Below are 18,884 nucleotides of genomic sequence, written 5' to 3' on the forward strand. Positions count from 1 at the left end.
ACGTAACTTATAAATTAGCTTAAGTAAAGAACTTTTTATTCTCATGTTTTTATTACATATGTGAGAGGGTTTGCCCCCTCGTCAGTATCTCTCTCTTTACACTAAATCTTAAATTTTGTCCAAATTCATTAAGAATGACCCCTGAATCACAAAAGCCGTAGAATAAATAGTTGACATTACTAAAAAAACTTCAGCGTAAAGAGCGAGGTATTAGGAGGAGGTGAGCCCCTCATAGGGGTAATAATTTCTGTTCATTTTCAGCTTTAATGCTGCTCCTTACTTCCAGCTGAAAAAACTTTTTCATATTTATTTTTTCGATGTTTTTTTTTTTAAATAATGCTAGTAATTCCTGCGCTCCCTTCACGGAAATTTTCTTCCCCCATGACAAACTCCTCGATGGAAAGTTCCCCCAGCATATCCCCCTCTTCTCAACCCCTCCCCCGACCAAAAAATCCTCCTGAAAACGCCTGTACGCTTCCCAATAACCATTTCTATATATAAGCACTGGTCAAAGTTTGTAACTTGTAGCCCCTACCACGAGGACTGTGGGGGAGTAAGTCGTCTCCAAAGAAATAGTTATAAGGTTTTTCGACTACAAACTTCCGATTAGTTACAAACTTCCGATTATATTGTGTTTTGAATCAACAGTTTGTAATACATTTATGAGGCTTTGGTAGCTATCAGCATTTTTTTTCGACCAAGTAAACGGAAGTTTTATATTCTTAGAAAAAATACGTACAGTGACTGCTCGATAACCTCCTTATTAGTGCCTCTATGTAACTTTTTTCTAGATCTCCTATAAATCCCGTAGCAGTACTATGGATTCGAAGGTTTGCTGTTTATCTTATTCGAAAGAAAAAAAAAATGATTACAAAGCATACATTCAAAGACCTCTTCCTTTTCATTCCTTTACATGGATTCTTGTGTCGAGATGAAATAAAAAAATAAAACAAGTTTTTTCAACTGAAAGTAAGAAGCGACATTAAAACGGACAGAAATTACTTCGTACATGACAGGGGCTGCTTCCTCATCAACGCCCCGCTCTTTACGCTAAAGTTTGACTCTTTCTCTCAACTCTTCTTTTTAAAAAAGTAAAAAACTTTAGCGTAAAGAGTGGGGCCTTGATGAGGAAGCAGCCCCTTTCATATACTAACTAGTTTCTGTTCGTTTTGAGTTTTAATGTCGCTCCTCATTTTCAGTTGAAAAAACTTTTTTTTTGTTTTATTTCTGAAAGTTTTTGAATCAATGTATGTTTTGATTTTGGCTCTCCGCAGAGGAATAATTAAAACGAAATTTGCATATTTGTTTTTTTATCTAAATGGTTTTCTCATAATTTTGATCGAATGATTTTGAGAAAAAAGAGCGGGGGAGGAAGCCTAGTTGCCCTCCAAATTTGGTTAATTAAAAAGGCAACTACAACTTTTAATTTCTTATGAACCTTTTTATTAGTTAAAGATATACGTAACTTATAAATTAGCTTAAGTAAAGAACTTTTTATTCTCATGTTTTTATTAAATATGTGAGAGGGTTTGCCCCCTCGTCAGTATCTCTCTCTTTAAACTAAATCTTAAATTTTGTCCAAATTCATTAAGAATGACCCCTGAATCACAAAAACCGTAGAATAAATAGTTGACATTACTAAAAAAACTTCAGCGTAAAGAGCGAGGTATTAGGAGGAGGTGAGCCCCTCATAGGGGTAATAATTTCTGTTCATTTTCAGCTTTAATGCTGCTAATAACTTCCAGCTGAAAAAACTTTTTTTATTTATTTTTTCGATGTTTTTTTTAAATAATGCTAGTAATTCCTGCGCTCCCTTCACGGAAATTTTCTTCCCCCATGACAAACTCCTCGATGGAAAGCTCCCCCAGCATATCCCCCTCTTCTCAACCCCTCCCCCGACCAAAAAATCCTCCTGAAAACGCCTGTACGCTTCCCAATAACCATTTCTATATATAAGCACTGGTCAAAGTTTGTAACTTGTAGCCCCTACCACGGGGACTGTGGGGGAGTAAGTCGTCTCCAAAGAAATAGTTATAAGGTTTTTCGACTACAAACTTCCGATTAGTTACAAACTTCCGATTATTTTGTGTTTTGAATCAACAGTTTGTAATACATTTATGAGGCTTTGGTAGCTATCAGCATTTTTTTTCGACCAAGTAAACGGAAGTTTTATATTCTTAGAAAAAATAGGTACAGTGACTGCTCGATAACCTCCTTATTAGTGCCTCTATGTAACTTTTTTCTAGATCTCCTATAAATCCCGTAGCAGTACTATGGATTCGAAGGTTTGCTGTTTATCTTATTCGAGAGAAAAAAAAATGATTACAAAGCATACATTCAAAGACCTCTTCCTTTTCATTCCTTTACATGGATTCTTGTGTCGAGATGAAATAAAAAAATAAAACAAGTTTTTTCAACTGAAAGTAAGGAGCGACATTAAAACGGACAGAAATTACTTCGTACATGACAGGGGCTGCTTCCTCATCAACGCCCCGCTCTTTACGCTAAAGTTTGACTCTTTCTCTCAACTCTTCTTTTTAAAAAAGTAAAAAACTTTAGCGTAAAGAGTGGGGCCTTGATGAGGAAGCAGCCCCTTTCATATACTAACTAGTTTCTGTTCGTTTTGAGTTTTAATGTCGCTCCTCATTTTCAGTTGAAAAAACTTTTTTTTTGTTTTATTTCTGAAAGTTTTTGAATCAATGTATGTTTTGATTTTGGCTCTCCGCAGAGGAATAATTAAACTGAAAATTTGCATATTTGTTTTTTTTATCTAAATGGTTTTCTCATAATTTTGATCGAATGATTTTGAGAAAAAAAGAGCGGGGGAGGAAGCCTAGTTGCCCTCCAAATTTGGTTAATTAAAAAGGCAATTAGAACTTTTAATTTCTTATGAACCTTTTTATTAGTTAAAGATATACGTAACTTATAAATTAGCTTAAGTAAAGAATTTTTTATTCTCATGTTTTTATTACATATATGAGAGGGTTTGCCCCCTCGTCAGTATCTCTCTCTTTACACTAAATCTTAAATTTTGTCCAAATTCATTAAGAATGACCCCTGAATCACAAAAGCCGTAGAATAAATAGTTGACATTACTAAAAAAACTTCAGCGTAAAGAGCGAGGTATTAGGAGGAGGTGAGCCCCTCATAGAAGTAATAATTTCTGTTCATTTTCAGCTTTAATGCTGCTCCTTACTTCCAGCTGAAAAAACTTTTTCATCTTTATTTTTTCAATGTTTTTTTTTAAATGCTAGTAATTCCTGCGCTCCCTTCACGGAAATTTTCTTCCCCCATGATAAACTCCTCGATGGAAAGTTCCCCCAGCATATCCCCCTCTTCTCAACCCCTCCTCCGACCAAAAAATCCTCCTGAAAACGCCTGTACGCTTCCCAATAACCATTTCTATATATAAGCACTGGTCAAAGTTTGTAACTTGTAGCCCCTACCACGGGGACTGTGGGGGAGTAAGTCGTCTCCAAAGAAATAGTTATAAGGTTTTTCGACTACACTGAATAAAATGGCTTTTTCAGAATTTTGATCCATTGACTTCAGGAAAATAATTAACGTGGGAGGGGGGCTAGGTCCCCTCCAATTTTTTGGTCACTTAAAAAGGGCACTAGAACTTTTCATTTGCGTTAGAATGAGCCCTCTCGTAACATTCTAGGACAACTGGGTCGATACGATCCCCCCTGGAAAAAAAAACAACAAACTAACTAACAAATAAACACGCATCCGTGATCTGCCTTGTGGCAAAAAATACAAAATTCCACATTTTTGTAGATAGGAACTTCTGCAGCAGGGTTCTCTGATACGCTAAATCTGAAGGTGCAATTTCCGTTAAGATTCTATGACCTTTAGGAGGTGTTTCCCCCTATTTTCTAAAATAACGCAAGTTTTTTCAGGCTCATAACTTTTGATGGGTAAGACTAAACTTGATGAAACTTATATATTTAAAATCAGCATTAAAATGCAATTCTTTTGATGTAGCTATTGGTATCAAAATTAAATTTTTTTAGAGTTTTGGTTACTATTGAGCCGGGTCGCTCCTTACTACGGTTCGTTACCACGAACTGTTTGAAATGCACATTGGTTTCATTTTATTTTTTGTAAAGTTCGCAAATAAAAAAGAGATCAAATGAACTATTTGCTTTATTTTAGGATATCCTCTTAAAAAAAAGGTTCGAAAATGAAAATGAAAGCTTTTTTTTGTTCCCAGTGTGCAATAAGAGGGCCCAGTTGATATTTAAAGGGATTATATACATTTTATTGGATATATTTACTGAGGAGGTCAAATAAATGTTGTTTCATAGGAACCAAAGTAAGAGTCAATGTTAAGCCAAATCTTTGTTCTGTGAACCTATTTAACGACGCTCCACCTTTGGTTGATAGTATACTGGGCTGAAATCCTTAGCAAAATGTGAACAATTTGTAGGAATATGTACATGTTCTGGTTTTTCTGTTGATAAAAGGGACGCGCTCTATAGATAATCCTTCTTCGGTACAGTTTTGTTTTGTTACAAGAAGTGCGTACCCTGCCACTTGATCTTTTTTTCAGGGCATTTATGCCGTGTCTCTCGTTCCTGCCTCCAGCACAGCCTCTCTTGACTAAAGCAGTCACAAATTGGCTGTAGGAATATAGAAAGAAAAATAACTTCAATCTGACCTATAATCCAGTTCGAATGCGTATTCCTGAGCTGGAACCGAGCTACAAAAAAAGAATGGTACTTGTGCATTATCCTGAACACACTTGAGAATTTTGCTTAGTTTAATCTGAGAAAACCGATAACAGGTGAAGCCATATTTGACTTTGCCAATTAATATTTGTCGTGGTGCTCAAATTTCAGTAAGATTGCAGTCAAGATAGCCACAGCTTTTGCCTGGTTCCACGCTAATGAACCTTACTCAAACTTGAACTGGCAGCAAACCAGGGGTTTCGCCATTTACTTGGCATCGTAATTCAGATTTTACAGGATAATTTGTTTAACCGTAAGGTCCCAATACCAACAGTCACGCATAGGCGAAGCTAACGATTGTTTTCTGTTAATAGTTTGTTCTAGTGAAACTTGAATTGTTATTTCATATTTTTTGCTTTGAAATCATTTATTTATGTATTGTTTTAGGGACGTTGACCTAAAACATGACAAATATGGTACTTGTGTGTTACACCAAACACAATTAAAGATTTGGTTCTGTTTGATCTGAGAAAACCTGACTTTTCTCTAAACAATCGGTATAATTAGCATAGTTTTATTGAAAAAACTACCATGCAGGTATATTTAAATTAAATATTTAACATGTGGAAGTGGTGAGGCTAGGTATTCAATACAATGCGTTCTGTTGGGCCTACTTTCCATAACTCGTTGTTGTAGTTTCAATAATTGTGTTACTAAAGTCTTATATTTTCATCATGTTTTGGTATATTTTATTATGGTTAACGAAAGTTCTTAAGAAAGAGAGATAAAATTCAACAAAAAAAATATCAAACGAGACTGTGGAAAGTAGAGAGAAAAGAGTAAAATAACGTGGATATTTCGCGCGTCCTCAGCACAAGATAAAAAACTCACCAAACTAAAAGCATAAAATCACTTCCAGTAATAATAAAACAATTTGTCGCTAATGATCTTCTCGGGGAAAAGAACCTATTAGAGTTATTTCAAGGAGAACATCAAAGAAACTGAGGAAAAATTATGAAAATTGAAACTAAGTTAACTATTCCGTTGCGAAATAATCCTCTTGCTAGCTAATATTGAAGCAACTTCTTTTTGGCCTAATATTCAATCTTGTCCCCTGGTGATCGTTTAAAATTTTGATTCCCTTATTGACTGTTGGTTCATTTTTCAAAAGACAATCATAAATTGGGTCAACATTTAAATCCCCTGTGTCTCTATTTATTGAAAGATTAGCAAACATATGTTTTTTAATTTCTATAGCCTCCCTCGCCCACTGAAAAAAACCCTATCATTAAAAATAGCCTTAGTCTCATCAAATTGAAAAAATTTTTCAGGATGAAAGAATGTATGTTCAAACAAAGCCGAAACAAAAATTTCAGGGGGCTTTTCTATTGAACTGCGATGCTCAATAGACTGTTGATGAGTTCTAGCAATATAAAACTTTCCACAAGAACAAAGAATTTTATACGCCCCACTAACTAAATCACCCCAGAACAAGACCTATGTTATCTATGTATCTATTATGTATCTATATCAATATCTATGTATCTATAGTATCTATGTTAGGTTTACGCAAAATTCTTCTAAGCATTTCCCCCAAAATAGGTACATAAGGCAAAGTAATGAAACTTTTCGGCATATTTAATTTTGTACACTGTGAAACCCCAATAACCCGATTGTTGTGCTTAATACGTCTATTTCTTATTATTTCATCAATAAATTTAATCGGGTAACTATTACAAAATAAAATATCCCTCAAACACAACAATTCAGAACCTAAAAACTCCCGGAAAAAAAAATTCTGAAAGCTCTATCCACCAGTACAATCATAACCACTCGTTTCACTGAAATAGGGTAGCACGAATGAAAGTTCAAATATATATTACTGTGTATAGGCTTTCTATTTGCTGAGAAAATTAAATGAAAATCACTTTTTATCAATGGAATATTTAAAAGGTAGTTTGTTCTATTCTTCAAACTCCACCGTAAATTCTCTCCAATGTGAAATTTTTCAACTTATTAGTAAGATCAGTGGAATATTTTAAATATGATTTTTGTATTCCTAAGAGTGGACATAATACTACCGATAACCACTTTCCTAATTTTGCCGTGGGTGATGAGAAAGTTGATAGAATGGGACAGAGAGGGACTCCCGTCTTATGAATTTTGGGTAGACCATAGATCTTAGGTGCGGAACCATCTCTTGGATAAAATTTATCATAAAATTGTGGGGTAATGTGTAAATTATTTTTCAGTGACTCACTGATCTTACTAATAAGTTAAAAAAATTCACATCGGAGGAGAATTCCATTCTCTGTCGTTTTGGTGTGGTTTCCTTGTGTTCGAATTGTAATGTAAAAAAGTGCGAAGATATATTAAGAATTAAATTACAAAAGAACTTTTATTTGATACAAGATGTGGCCATGGTTAGTTTGGAGATTTAAGTCATTATGAAAGTGGTTATCCTTGCAAATGAATATTCTCTTTATTTTGGTTTTAGAGGTGAATTTTACAAACAGGTGTTTAGTTTGGCTTTGGGGCTCTCTCTCTCTCTTGTCGGCAAGTCTCTTCATAGACTCTATTGAAACCTCCGCTATACAAAGTTTTAAACTCTCTCCAGTTTCTGGGGCAGATTCTTGGATGATTTGGTTAGCAATTAGAAACACGGTTTAGAGTCCTTAGATTTTTTCCATAAACAATTAAACAGTTTTCATAAAAATGTAAAATTTACAGTGGAGTCTGAAGAAAAGGACAAACTACCTTTTCTTGATATCCTATTGATTTAAGTGATTTCAATTTACTTTTCTCAGTATATAGAAAGTCTATACACAGTGATAGGTATTTGAGCTTTCATTCGTGCCACCCTATTTCAGTGAAATGAGGGGTTGTGATTGCACTGGTGGATAGAGCTTTCAGAATTTGTTCCCATGAGTATTTAGATTCTGAATTGCTGTATTTGAGGGATATTTAATTTTGTAATAGTTAACCGACGAAATTCATCGATAAAATTACAAAAAATAGACACATTAAGCACAACAATAGTGTTTTTGGGGATTCACAGTTTACAGAATTAAATATGCCGAAAAGTGTCATTTCTTTACCTTTTGTACCTAATTTGGGGGAGATGCTGAAAAGAATTTTTCGTAAACATAACATAGAAACTTTTTTCCAATCAGTGAGATCATTAGGTAGTTTTCTTAATTCTGGGAAAGACTTAACCTGGGGAGATTTAGTTAGTGGGGTATTTAAAATTCCTTTCTCTTTTGGAAAGTTTTGTATTGGTAGAAATCACCAACAATTTACTGAAATATTTATTGAGCATTGGAAGTCAATAAAAAAAAACCCTACGATTTAGAAAGTCTCCTAAAACTTTTGTTTCGGCTCTGGGTGAACATACGTTCTTTCACTCTGAACATTTTATAGAATTAGATGAGGCTACAGTTATTTCTAATGATAGGGTTTTTTTCTTAATAGGCAAGGGAGGCTATAGAAATTAAAAAAAACGTCTACTTAATCTTTCAATAAATAAAGATACAGAGAATTTAAATATTGACCCACTTTATGATTGATTTTTGAAAAATGAACCAATAGTCAATAAGGGAATTAAAATTTTACACAATCACAAGATTAAATACTAGACCAAAAAAGTTGCTTCAATATCAGCTGACAAGAGCATTATTTCGAAACGGAGAAGTTAACTTAGTTTCAATTTTCATAATTTTTCCTCAGTTGCTTTGATATTCTCATTGAAGTAACTCTAATAGCTTCTTTTTCCTACGTGGATCAGTAGCGACAATTGTATTTATTAGTACTGGCGGTAGTTTTATTTGTTTTTAGATTAGCGTTTTTTTTTTATCTTGTGCTGAGGACGCCTAGTTGAGATACTGGCGAAACATCCACCTTATTTTAGTCTTTTCTCTCTACTTTCCGCAGTCTCGTTTGGGATTATATATATATATATATATATATATATATATATATATATATATATATATATATATATATATATATATATATATATATATATATATATATATATATATATATATATATATATACTAGCTGGGTCCCAGCTAGTATATATGAATTCTCATTGTCCCTTCTTCTTTTTATATTTTATTTTTCTTCTTTATTTTTCAATTTTTTTTCCGGAACATGCCCCAGCAACAATTGTGCGAGGTGCTAATTTTAGTTGCGTAAAACTTACGGATATACAATTGGCAATTCCTGTTATATACTCTGGTAATTCCTCGACACACATTATTTTTTTACTTTCTCTTTCAGCCGCAAGCCAGGTTTCGCATTGCTCTTGTTATACATCGACACACTTTCTTTAGGTAATTTCTCTCTGAGAAGAAAGCCTAACCCTCCCCCTTAGTAAAGCAACACCTATACAAGGTGCTAACTTTTAACTGCGTAAAACTTGTGGATATACAACATTCTTCGCTGTCCCATTGTCTGTGCATATAATTAGATCGTCCGGTTTACCAGTTCTAGAACATGCGACATATAATTGTCAATAGGAAAAACAATCCGTATTAACATCTATACCGAATTTTCTAATGATTGCCCTTGAGTTTTGTTGATGGTGATTGCAAATGCTAATCAAATTGGGAATTCTAATCTTTCAAATTGAAAAGGCAGATCCGTTATAATCATGGGATTGCGAGGAATAAGAACACCCTCACCCTCGGGAGGCCCTGTCAAAATTGTTGCCTGTATTACGTTTTCCATTGTTTTTTTTTTACGGAAAGTCGCGTGCCGTTGGAAAGATTTGGTGGGTTAATATTTCGCAACAGTATTATTGGTACGCCTAGAGATCCCCTGGAGATCCAGGGAATTTAAAAATTCTGATGGATAGTTAACCGCTTCAATTGTTTCCAGAACTGTGTCGACTGACTTGTAAATGACTGCCTGGTCTCGAATCTTGGTCAAAATAATATTGTTGATTTCGTGGAGGTCTTTGTTATTGGCTGCCAGAATCGCACGTTCACTTAGCCATTTATGATTTTTATTATTGGTTAGAATATTCGGTAATACCCTTTCAACTAAATGATTTTTTGACGTCACTAAATTACAGAACTCCGGAGGCATTTGTATACGTCCTGAAATTGAGTCAACTGGGAGCTTTCGGTTTCCAATTGCCACCAATTGATCTGAAAATATTTCACCAGAGTCATCGTTTTGCAATCGGACACGCATATTTATAGTTAATTTTAATGTCTTTACGTGTGCCCATAGATAAGAATTTTCCAGGCAAGCATTCCTTTCGTCCGCAGGGGTTGATATAGGTATTGTAGGTAAAGTTTGCATGAAATCTCCCGCAAGCAATATTAATGTGCTGCCAAAGGGCTTCGAATTTCCTCGCAAATCTCGTAATGATTGCTCCAGAGCCTCGAGCGATTTTTTGTTGCCATTGTGCACTCGTCAGTGATTACGAACACGTAATGTTATAACGGGTACCCATAAATTAGAACTTTTAAGGCAAGCATTAATTTCATCCGCAAGTTTCGATCTACGAAAAACAGATAATGTTTGCCCGAAATCTTCCGCAACCAATATTAATGTGCAGCCAAAGGGTTTGGAATTTCCTTGCCAATCTTGCAATTATTGGTCAAGAGCCTGGAGCAATTTTTTGTGTGCCACTGTTCACTCGTCCCAAAAAATAAGTTTGGACTGCCGCAATACTTTACTCATCCCAGATGATTTGGAAATGTTGCACGTCTTTGTTGATCGAAAGGTTTGTTGATCACCTGCTTTATGTATCTCCGCTAAGGGACTGGTTCACACAAACCGACAGACTAAAACTGCGTTGTGTATACTGCAAATACCTCAAGTTTTTGCTCCGACACCCACTCTACGAGAGAAACACGTTTGTTCTAAGATCTTAAAATATGTTGGACCCAATGGTCAGTGTGCCGAATTCTGAAACAAGTGCAGATAAAAAAGTGTTGGAAAAATTGGTCAAGTTTTGCCAATGAAGAGGTTATTACTTAATCTTCTTCTTTGATTCTGAGTGTTCTTGTTTTTTTCCTTTCTTCTTTTGTATTGCTCAATTTTTTTCCTTTTTTTTATGAGCGGGCAAATAAAGATATATTATTAATATTCATATGAACCCTTGTTCAATTCTATTAGCGAACCCTTCTACAAGCATCTCAACTTTGAGTGACTTTAAATTAATCTCTGCTGATTAGCAGTATTCTGGTGATTATCAGTGATCATTTTGTATAATATACTTGATAAAAAAAATTGCTAAGAAAATACATTGATAAAAAAAATTTCGCAGACACATACTTGTTCAGAAGTTTTCTTTGTTTTGGCAGTGTTTGGCAAATTCTTTTCTTGGAATACTTTTGTAGCAGGAGTATCAGATAAAAATTGTAAAGATGATTTATTAGATGTTTCATCTATTGGATTCTTATGTGACACTGACACTGCAAATAAATTCCAACTAAAGGATTTATCAGTCACTTTATCCCCTCTACAAGTAAATTCCAAGGTTTAGCAGCCATTAAAGACTTTTTAACTTATAATTTCTTCATAAAACAATCTCAGAGAGTTTCTGCATTTTCTGATTGAAGATAACAAGGATGTTGGAGATACCCAGTCTGTCTCCTCCAAGGCTGAAATTCAATAATTATCAGAGAATTTAGTTTCCTTTACAAGTGATATATGTCAATCGAATTCATCAGTTTGCCCCCTCCTTGCAGTATCAAATTGCTGCAGACACTATAGACAATAGTGACAAAACAACAGTTACAGTGAGAAGTAAATGTTATCAAGATACATACACTACATAACAGGGCATTTTCTTACCTTCTAGAGTGCTGAAGCAATCTTGACCACCATCATATCATGGCCTTGTATAAAGGCCAATATATATCCACTATTCATATATTATCTCTTATCATTTTTGTGTTTTTTTGTTGGCTTTTTTTTTAAATTTGCTTTCCCATAAATATGACGTAGATAATTTCAAAGACCAGACTGCTTTTCCATGACAATAAACAAAAGTTCAAACAAGGATAAAACAGGGCGTTCAAAAGTTCTAAACAGGGTAACACTGCCACTACAAAGGATTTCCTACTAAAGGATTTAACAGTCATTTTACCACATCTAAAAGTAAATTCCGAAGTCTAACAGTCACTGATGACTTTTTAAATCATGATTTGTTCAAAAGAAAAAACAAAAACAATCTCGGAGATATTTTCATCATTTTCAACTTGAAGATAATAATGATATTGGAGAGACCTTGCCTGTCTCCTCAAATGCTGAAATTAAAGAATTATCAGAGATTTTAGTTCCCACTACAAGTGATTTCTGTGAAGAGAATTCATCAGGCTGTTCACCACCTTCTTACAGTATCATATTTTACCAGTCACCATCAACGATAATAGTAGTCACAGGGAGACTTAAATGTTATCAAGATGCATTATACTACAGAAAAGGGTATTTTCTTACCTTCCAGGTAGCTGAAGCCATCTTGACCACCGTCCTATCACTGCCTTGCATACAGGCAAATCCTTATCCACTATTCATTTTATTATCTGTTATCATTTTAGTTTTTTTTTGTTTTTTTTTGTTTTTTTTTTGTTTTTTTTTACAGCTTGCTTTCCCATAAATATGACGTAGATAATTTTGAAGACCACACTGCCTTTCCGTGACGAAAAATATAAGTTCAAACAGGGATACATCCTTATGATAGACTTTTATTAGTCTATTGATTTATTGTATAATTTACAACGTTCATTATTAAGTGTCCTCTAATAAATCGTAGCAGTTTATTATAATTGTTGCTAGACTCCTCCCTAATTTCCACGTTCTCTTGGGTCAAACGCGAGATCTCTTCACGCAAGGGTGTCAATTCCTCAGCTGCCCTTCTTTTGGCTTCCACGGGTCTCTGAAATAAAACAGTTATAAAGTATATATAATAAATAAAACTGCAGCCAAAAACACCCTTCCTATAGCTTTTCCTGCCCTGTTTTTAAGAATTGGATAAAGTGTAACTCCAGCATTCACCTATGAGTACATCAGTCTCAGTTATTTCGTTCAATATAAATTGCACCAAATATAAGGATTTTGTTATTGATGAGTTGTACGGTGCCTACGATTTGGTATGTCTCCACGAGTATTGTATTGTATCAGATTAATGACGCTTCTTAACTACTAAGGTCCCTGCGTCGGCCCTGCTGTGCATTGCTACAGCATGATTCGATCTCTGGGTCCCGTATTACCAAGCTAAGGTCAAACCCACTGCGCCACCACAGAACTGTCTCCAGGAGCATCTTCTCACTGCATCAAGTTTGAATTTTTTGCGTCGAAGTCAGCATCATACTGCGTTTCTGACTCCAGAGAAAGTTACTGGCAGTCGCCCTTCCGGTGGACTAGCCTTTGTCTTTAAACGGGACATTCATCTACCCTCCCAAGTATTCTTCCACTCCGACGAATTATTTTTGGCTGTGCCGTTCGGCAGTATTGTATTTATAAACTCTTATCTCCCATATGAAGGATACTCGATCAGATCCTTGACAAAATTTGCAAAGGCTTGTGGTCTGCTGAAGAATTTTGTGACAGTCAAACTCTCTTCAGTATATAATAACTGGGGACGTAAATACTGATATTAATCGATCTTCCGTGAGAAGTGATTCGTTTTTTTAGTGTCTTCAGTCGCACCGCGTTGTGCCCAAATCCCACAATTTTTCATATGTTCATCATTCTGGAAGGACAAGTAATATTGACCATATTATTTGCTCGCCTGTTATTATCTATTTTTCTGCTTCTGTTCATGTTAACAAGCAAGATGCTGACCACGTGCCAATTCCAGCGACATTTACAATGGATATTGATCTATCTAAAACCAATTGGTTGCGAGAAAAATCGAAGTGATTTGAAAAAAGTAATTGGATCAAAGCCAATATACCGCACTACATCTCTACCTTGACAGCCCTTCTTTCTACCATACGTGTTCCATATCATCTTCAGCACCAGGTACATACTTCAATTTTTCTATTTTTTTCCGAATTAACGGGCCTCCCACTCGCCCCAGATCGTCAAATCGGGAAAACTATTTCTAATTTAATCTCGTCCGATCCCAGATACGCCTGCCAAATTTTATCGTCCTAGCTTACCTGGAAATGCCTAAAGTGGCCAAACCGGGACCGACAGACCGACAGAATTTGCGATTGCTATATTTCACTTGTTTAATACCAAGTGCCATAAAAAGGGCACCAGATACTCGCACTATAATTGAAGTGCAACAGGGAGGACTTCCCCCTTCATATATCCAGTAAAAACATTTTAAACAAGCAAAAACGAAGTGAAAACATTTTAAATGTATTTTGTTTTCAGTAACGTGCAAATTATGTTCTGGTCTTAAGGCCTACTCATGTTAATTTTTACTCATTTTGAACGTGACTCGGTCATTTATTGTATGATTTAAATTTTTAAAAAAGGTTTTGAAATGTATTAACTTTTTTAGCTTTAATATATCAAAAATTATCGAAACTTTAAGGAATATATATATATCAGGATATGTATATCAAACTGACATTCTACAGCCATTTTTCTCAGTAAAGTGCAAGTTATCAGAATATGTATATTAAACTGACAATCCATGGCCATTTTTTTCAGTGAAGTGCAAGATATGTTCTCGTCTAAGACATAATTTTTATACCTTTCATCTACACTGAAATAAACTAACTTTTTGGGAATCATTGGGCGTGGGGGGCTGGTTACCCTCCAATAAATTTTGACTAGTAAAAAGAGCACTTGCCCTTTCAGTTTCTAATCAAATGACAGTCAATGGTCATCTCAAAATTTCTATCAGGTGTACTTCGGGAAAATACGAGGTTTGGAGGGGGAAGTTATCCACTTTCCGTTTATTCTGAATCTAAAAAAAGGCACTAGAACTTCTTATTACCAATCTAACGAGACCCCTCCTAAGTTTATACGATCAACATTTCAATATATACCTTATTTTACCCCCAGGACATAAGGTACAACCCATGTCCTGAGAACTGGTGGGTTGTCATCCTCAAATATATAATTTTCAGACCTTTTAATTACGTTGAACAAAATGGCTATCTTAAAAATTTGATAGGATGTGTTTGGGGAAATGGTGGGCGTGGGAGGGGAGTTAGTTGCCCTTCAATAGCTTTCGACTATTAAGAAGGCCACTAGTCCTTTCAATTTCCAATCAAATGAGCCCTTTTCGAAGTTTCTACGACAACTCCTTCTATACAAAGTGACTTGGTCTAAACACAAAAACATAAATAAATAATAAATTGTGCCCATATTGCTCTTTACTTAGGCAGCGCTATTGGGCTGCCTATAATACCTTACATGCCCCCAGAACATAACTTATAACCCTTGTCCCAAAGGGTCGGGGGGGGGTGTCATCCTCAAAGAAATAATTTCCGGAGCCTTAAATTATATTTAACAAAATAGCTATCTCAAAATTTTGATTGGATGTGTTTGGGGAAATGATGGGCGTGGGAGGGGGATCAGCTGCCCCCTAATTACTTTGGACAATTAAAATGGACACTAGCCCTTTCAATTTTCAATCGAATGAGCCTTTTTGAAGTTTCTATAACAACAAATGGCTATCTTAAAATTTCTATCACATGCATTTCAGAAAGATACGAGGTGTCGGGAAGGGGGGAGGAGTATCCACCTTTTGATCACTCTGGATCTTAAAAAGGGCTGATTACCAATCCAATGAGCCTCCTCATAAGTTTATAATATCACCCTTATATATCCCCAGGGAATAGATTACAACCCTTGCCCTGAGGCTCAGGGTTGGGGGGGGGGGGTCATCCTCAAAAACATAATTTCTGGACCTTTCAACTACGTTGGAGAAAATAGTTATCTCAGAATCTCGATCGGATATGTCTGCAAAAATGGTTGGCGTTGGAGGGGGTTTAGTTGCCCTCCGATAACTTTCGACACTTAAAAAGGAAACTAGCCCTTCCAATTTCCAATCACATTAGCCTTTTCCCAGTTTCTACGGCAACAAATAGCCATCTTAAAATTTCTATCAGATGTATTTTGGGAAAATGCGAGGTGCGGGGACGATAATCCTTTCTATATAAACCTTATTTGCCCCCAAGGGGATGACTTAAAACCCTTTCCCAGAGGGCTCTGGAGAGTTATCATCCTCAAATATAATTTCCAGACCTTTCAACTACGTTGAACAAAATGGTTATTTCCGAATTTCTACCGAATACATTTTGGAAAAATGATGGGAGTGGAAGGGGTTTTAGTTGCCCTCCAACCACTTTCAACTATTGAAAAGGGCACAAGTCTTTTTAATTTTCAGTCAAAGGAGCCCTTTTCGGAGTTTCTACGACACCTCCTACGATGTGAAGTGCCCAGGCCTAAAAGAAAAAAAGACAAAAAAATAATAATAAATAAATAAAATAAATAATACATTGTGCCCACATCGCTCTTTACTTGGGCAGCGCTATTGCACTGCCTATGATTTGTTTGGATTTTTTTTTCTTTTAGTTTAATGTATCCTTTACCATCGGATAGTTTTTCTTTCCAGCTAAGGGTCTTTTATAAGCTAGTCATCTAATATTTATAAATCCAAACCTGTAGAGGATCTTCCAAGACATCGTTGCATATTGAACAGATGAAATTTGAGTCAACATCTCCAACGAATCTATCAATATTTATCCCCATCTCAATATCGGCTAGTTTCCATGTTCTAATTACAAAGAATTACTATGTCTTTTTTGACCTAGATAATTTAGGTCAAACTTTATAGTGCCTGAATGTGTCTTGCTTGGACGATTTTTACTTCAGCCAAAATATTGTAGCTGAAAAAGAAAAGTTATTTTACTCCAAATTAAAACAAAATATTAGTAGCAAAATCAGAAAGGACGAACGGGTCGAACCCCAAACAACAATAAAGGAAAATTTGCTCCAGTATATTATCTCAAGTAAGAACAAAGTTACCTCCCCCTTAAAGGCTGAAGCACGTTCTTCAAAAATAAGAAGAAAAAAAAAACATCTATATTACATATATATGTAGAATTATTTAATGACTTAATTCTATTTCAATTCAACCATAGAAAATTGATGCCTGAAAAAAAAATTGAAGGAAAATTATGGATTTTTCTTAAAATTCTCTATTTTATTGAATTGAATCTATTTCTGTTGAAGTAATATTTTGAATCAGCAAGATACTTTGTTAATTCAATTTCTATCGAGCTGAAACGAATATATACAACATGCATAAAGTATTGATCAGAATAACTCAAAGCTAATTTGTTTTTTTCACATACATAACCAAAACACATCTTTTACAAAATGCTGCCGCACCAAGAAAAACTTTACAGTTTTGTAGACGTACGGCAATAACAAATAAAAATAAATATTCCACTGAAAATCACAACATATCCATAATCAACTCAAACTTCAAATCAATCTCTCTCACTTAAAAAAACAATACAATATTTACCCCCCCCAAAAAAAAACACATCTTTTACAAAATGCTGCCGTACCAAGAAAAACTTTACAGTTTTGTAGACGTACGGCAATAACAAGTAAAAATAAATATTCCACTAAAAATCAAACATAACCATAATACTCAAACTTCAAATCAATCTCTCTCACTTAAAGAAACAACACAATATTTACCCCCCCCCCAACAAGAAAAACACATAACAGCACCAAAAATCGCCCTATACCGTGATCCACTTACCCCTTTCCGCCCCCCCCCCGCCTTCATTAGAATTGCTTTCCAACAAATGGTCGTTTTTTTTTTGAAAGCAGGTGTTCAGACATCCTAATACTCACTGGCAACTTATTCCAAATAAGTGGGTCCATATATCTTACCGTAAATGCTGATTTAACTGTACCTGTTGACTCAATTGCTACATCATCACTATTTCCCGTTTCATAATCATGCACTTGGCTATTCAAATAATAAAACTTCGTAAGAATAGCAGGGATTAGATGATTCATACATTGATAAACTAATATAGAAGCTTAAAAATCTCTAATTTGTCCAATATTAAACAGATTCTGGGATTTATAACAAGCACTAGTTTCATGGAACTCTGTAACATATTTACCAATAATCCTAGTCACTTTATTCTGAAGAACTTGCACGCGCTTATAATTAGTAAAAATATTGCTACTCCAAATAGAGCAACCATAAGCCATATACGGGTAAATTAATGAATAATAAAGTGTAAGAAGAATCTTCTATGGCAGTAAATGTTTAAAACGTCGAACAATGTCTGCAACACGCGGGATCTTAGCAGAAATGGCTTCACTATGATTTCTCCACGACAGGTAAGAATTCAATTTGAATCCTAGGTAACGCAGTTTACCAGCCTGCTGAATAGGCTTTCCGTACAGTGTAACCAGGGCATTTAAATCAACAGGGCAACCCACTCTACTGTAAGTCATCAAAAATGTCTTACATTAACACATAGAAAGTTTATATTCATGAAAACTTCGATTCTTCCCATTACACAATTTGCTTTACTTACCAACTCGTCTATAGACTTTCCAAATAAATTCAAAGCAGTGTCATCAGCAAACGATATGCTGCACGCTTTCTTCATATAAAAACGCATGGAATCAACATACACTAAATATAATAATGGACCGAGTACTGACCCTTGAGGTACACCACACCTAACCGAAAACGCCGAAGACGTAACATTATTAATTAGAACTCTAAGCGATCTCCCTGTTAGGTAGCTTTTAAACCATTTCCAAAAATACCTAGAGATTCCACTTTTTTAATCAACACTGTAAAATCCACAGTATCAAACGCTCTACGGACATCAATAAAAATAGATATTAGTATATCCCCTCTCTCAAACACAAGGTGTTGCAAAGCTTGCGTTGTAGAATGGCCCTTACGAAAGCCAAACTGAGCTTCACTTACTAATTCATTATTTTGCAGGAAAGTATAAAGCCGACTTTGTACTACTTTCTCCAGTAGGTTTGAGAAATAACGGGAGAATAGAGATCGGTCTCCAGTTTTTGATTTTTTTCGTGAAACCACCTTTATGAAGGGGTATTACCTTTGCTGTATTTAGTTGCTCTGGAAATATTTCTGTTTGTATTGACAGATTAATAATAAAAAGTAGACAAGGAAGTATATATCCAACAACAACTTTGAATGCACTAAGAGACAATCAATGAACTCCAACAGAATTTGGTTTAAAAGATTTAACGATTTTCACAAGCTCA

At 35.1% G+C, this 18,884-nt stretch overlaps 1 protein-coding gene across 1 annotated transcript in view; it reads left to right on the plus strand.

The window, feature by feature from the left end:
- Nucleotides 1-18,884, plus strand: part of LOC136037600 (myosin-6-like) — a 153,714-nt gene that overhangs the window by 32,449 nt on the left and 102,381 nt on the right. The window lies entirely within an intron of this gene.

This window comes from Artemia franciscana, chromosome 17, assembly GCF_032884065.1.
Source record: "Artemia franciscana chromosome 17, ASM3288406v1, whole genome shotgun sequence".
Lineage (NCBI taxonomy): Eukaryota > Metazoa > Arthropoda > Branchiopoda > Anostraca > Artemiidae > Artemia > Artemia franciscana.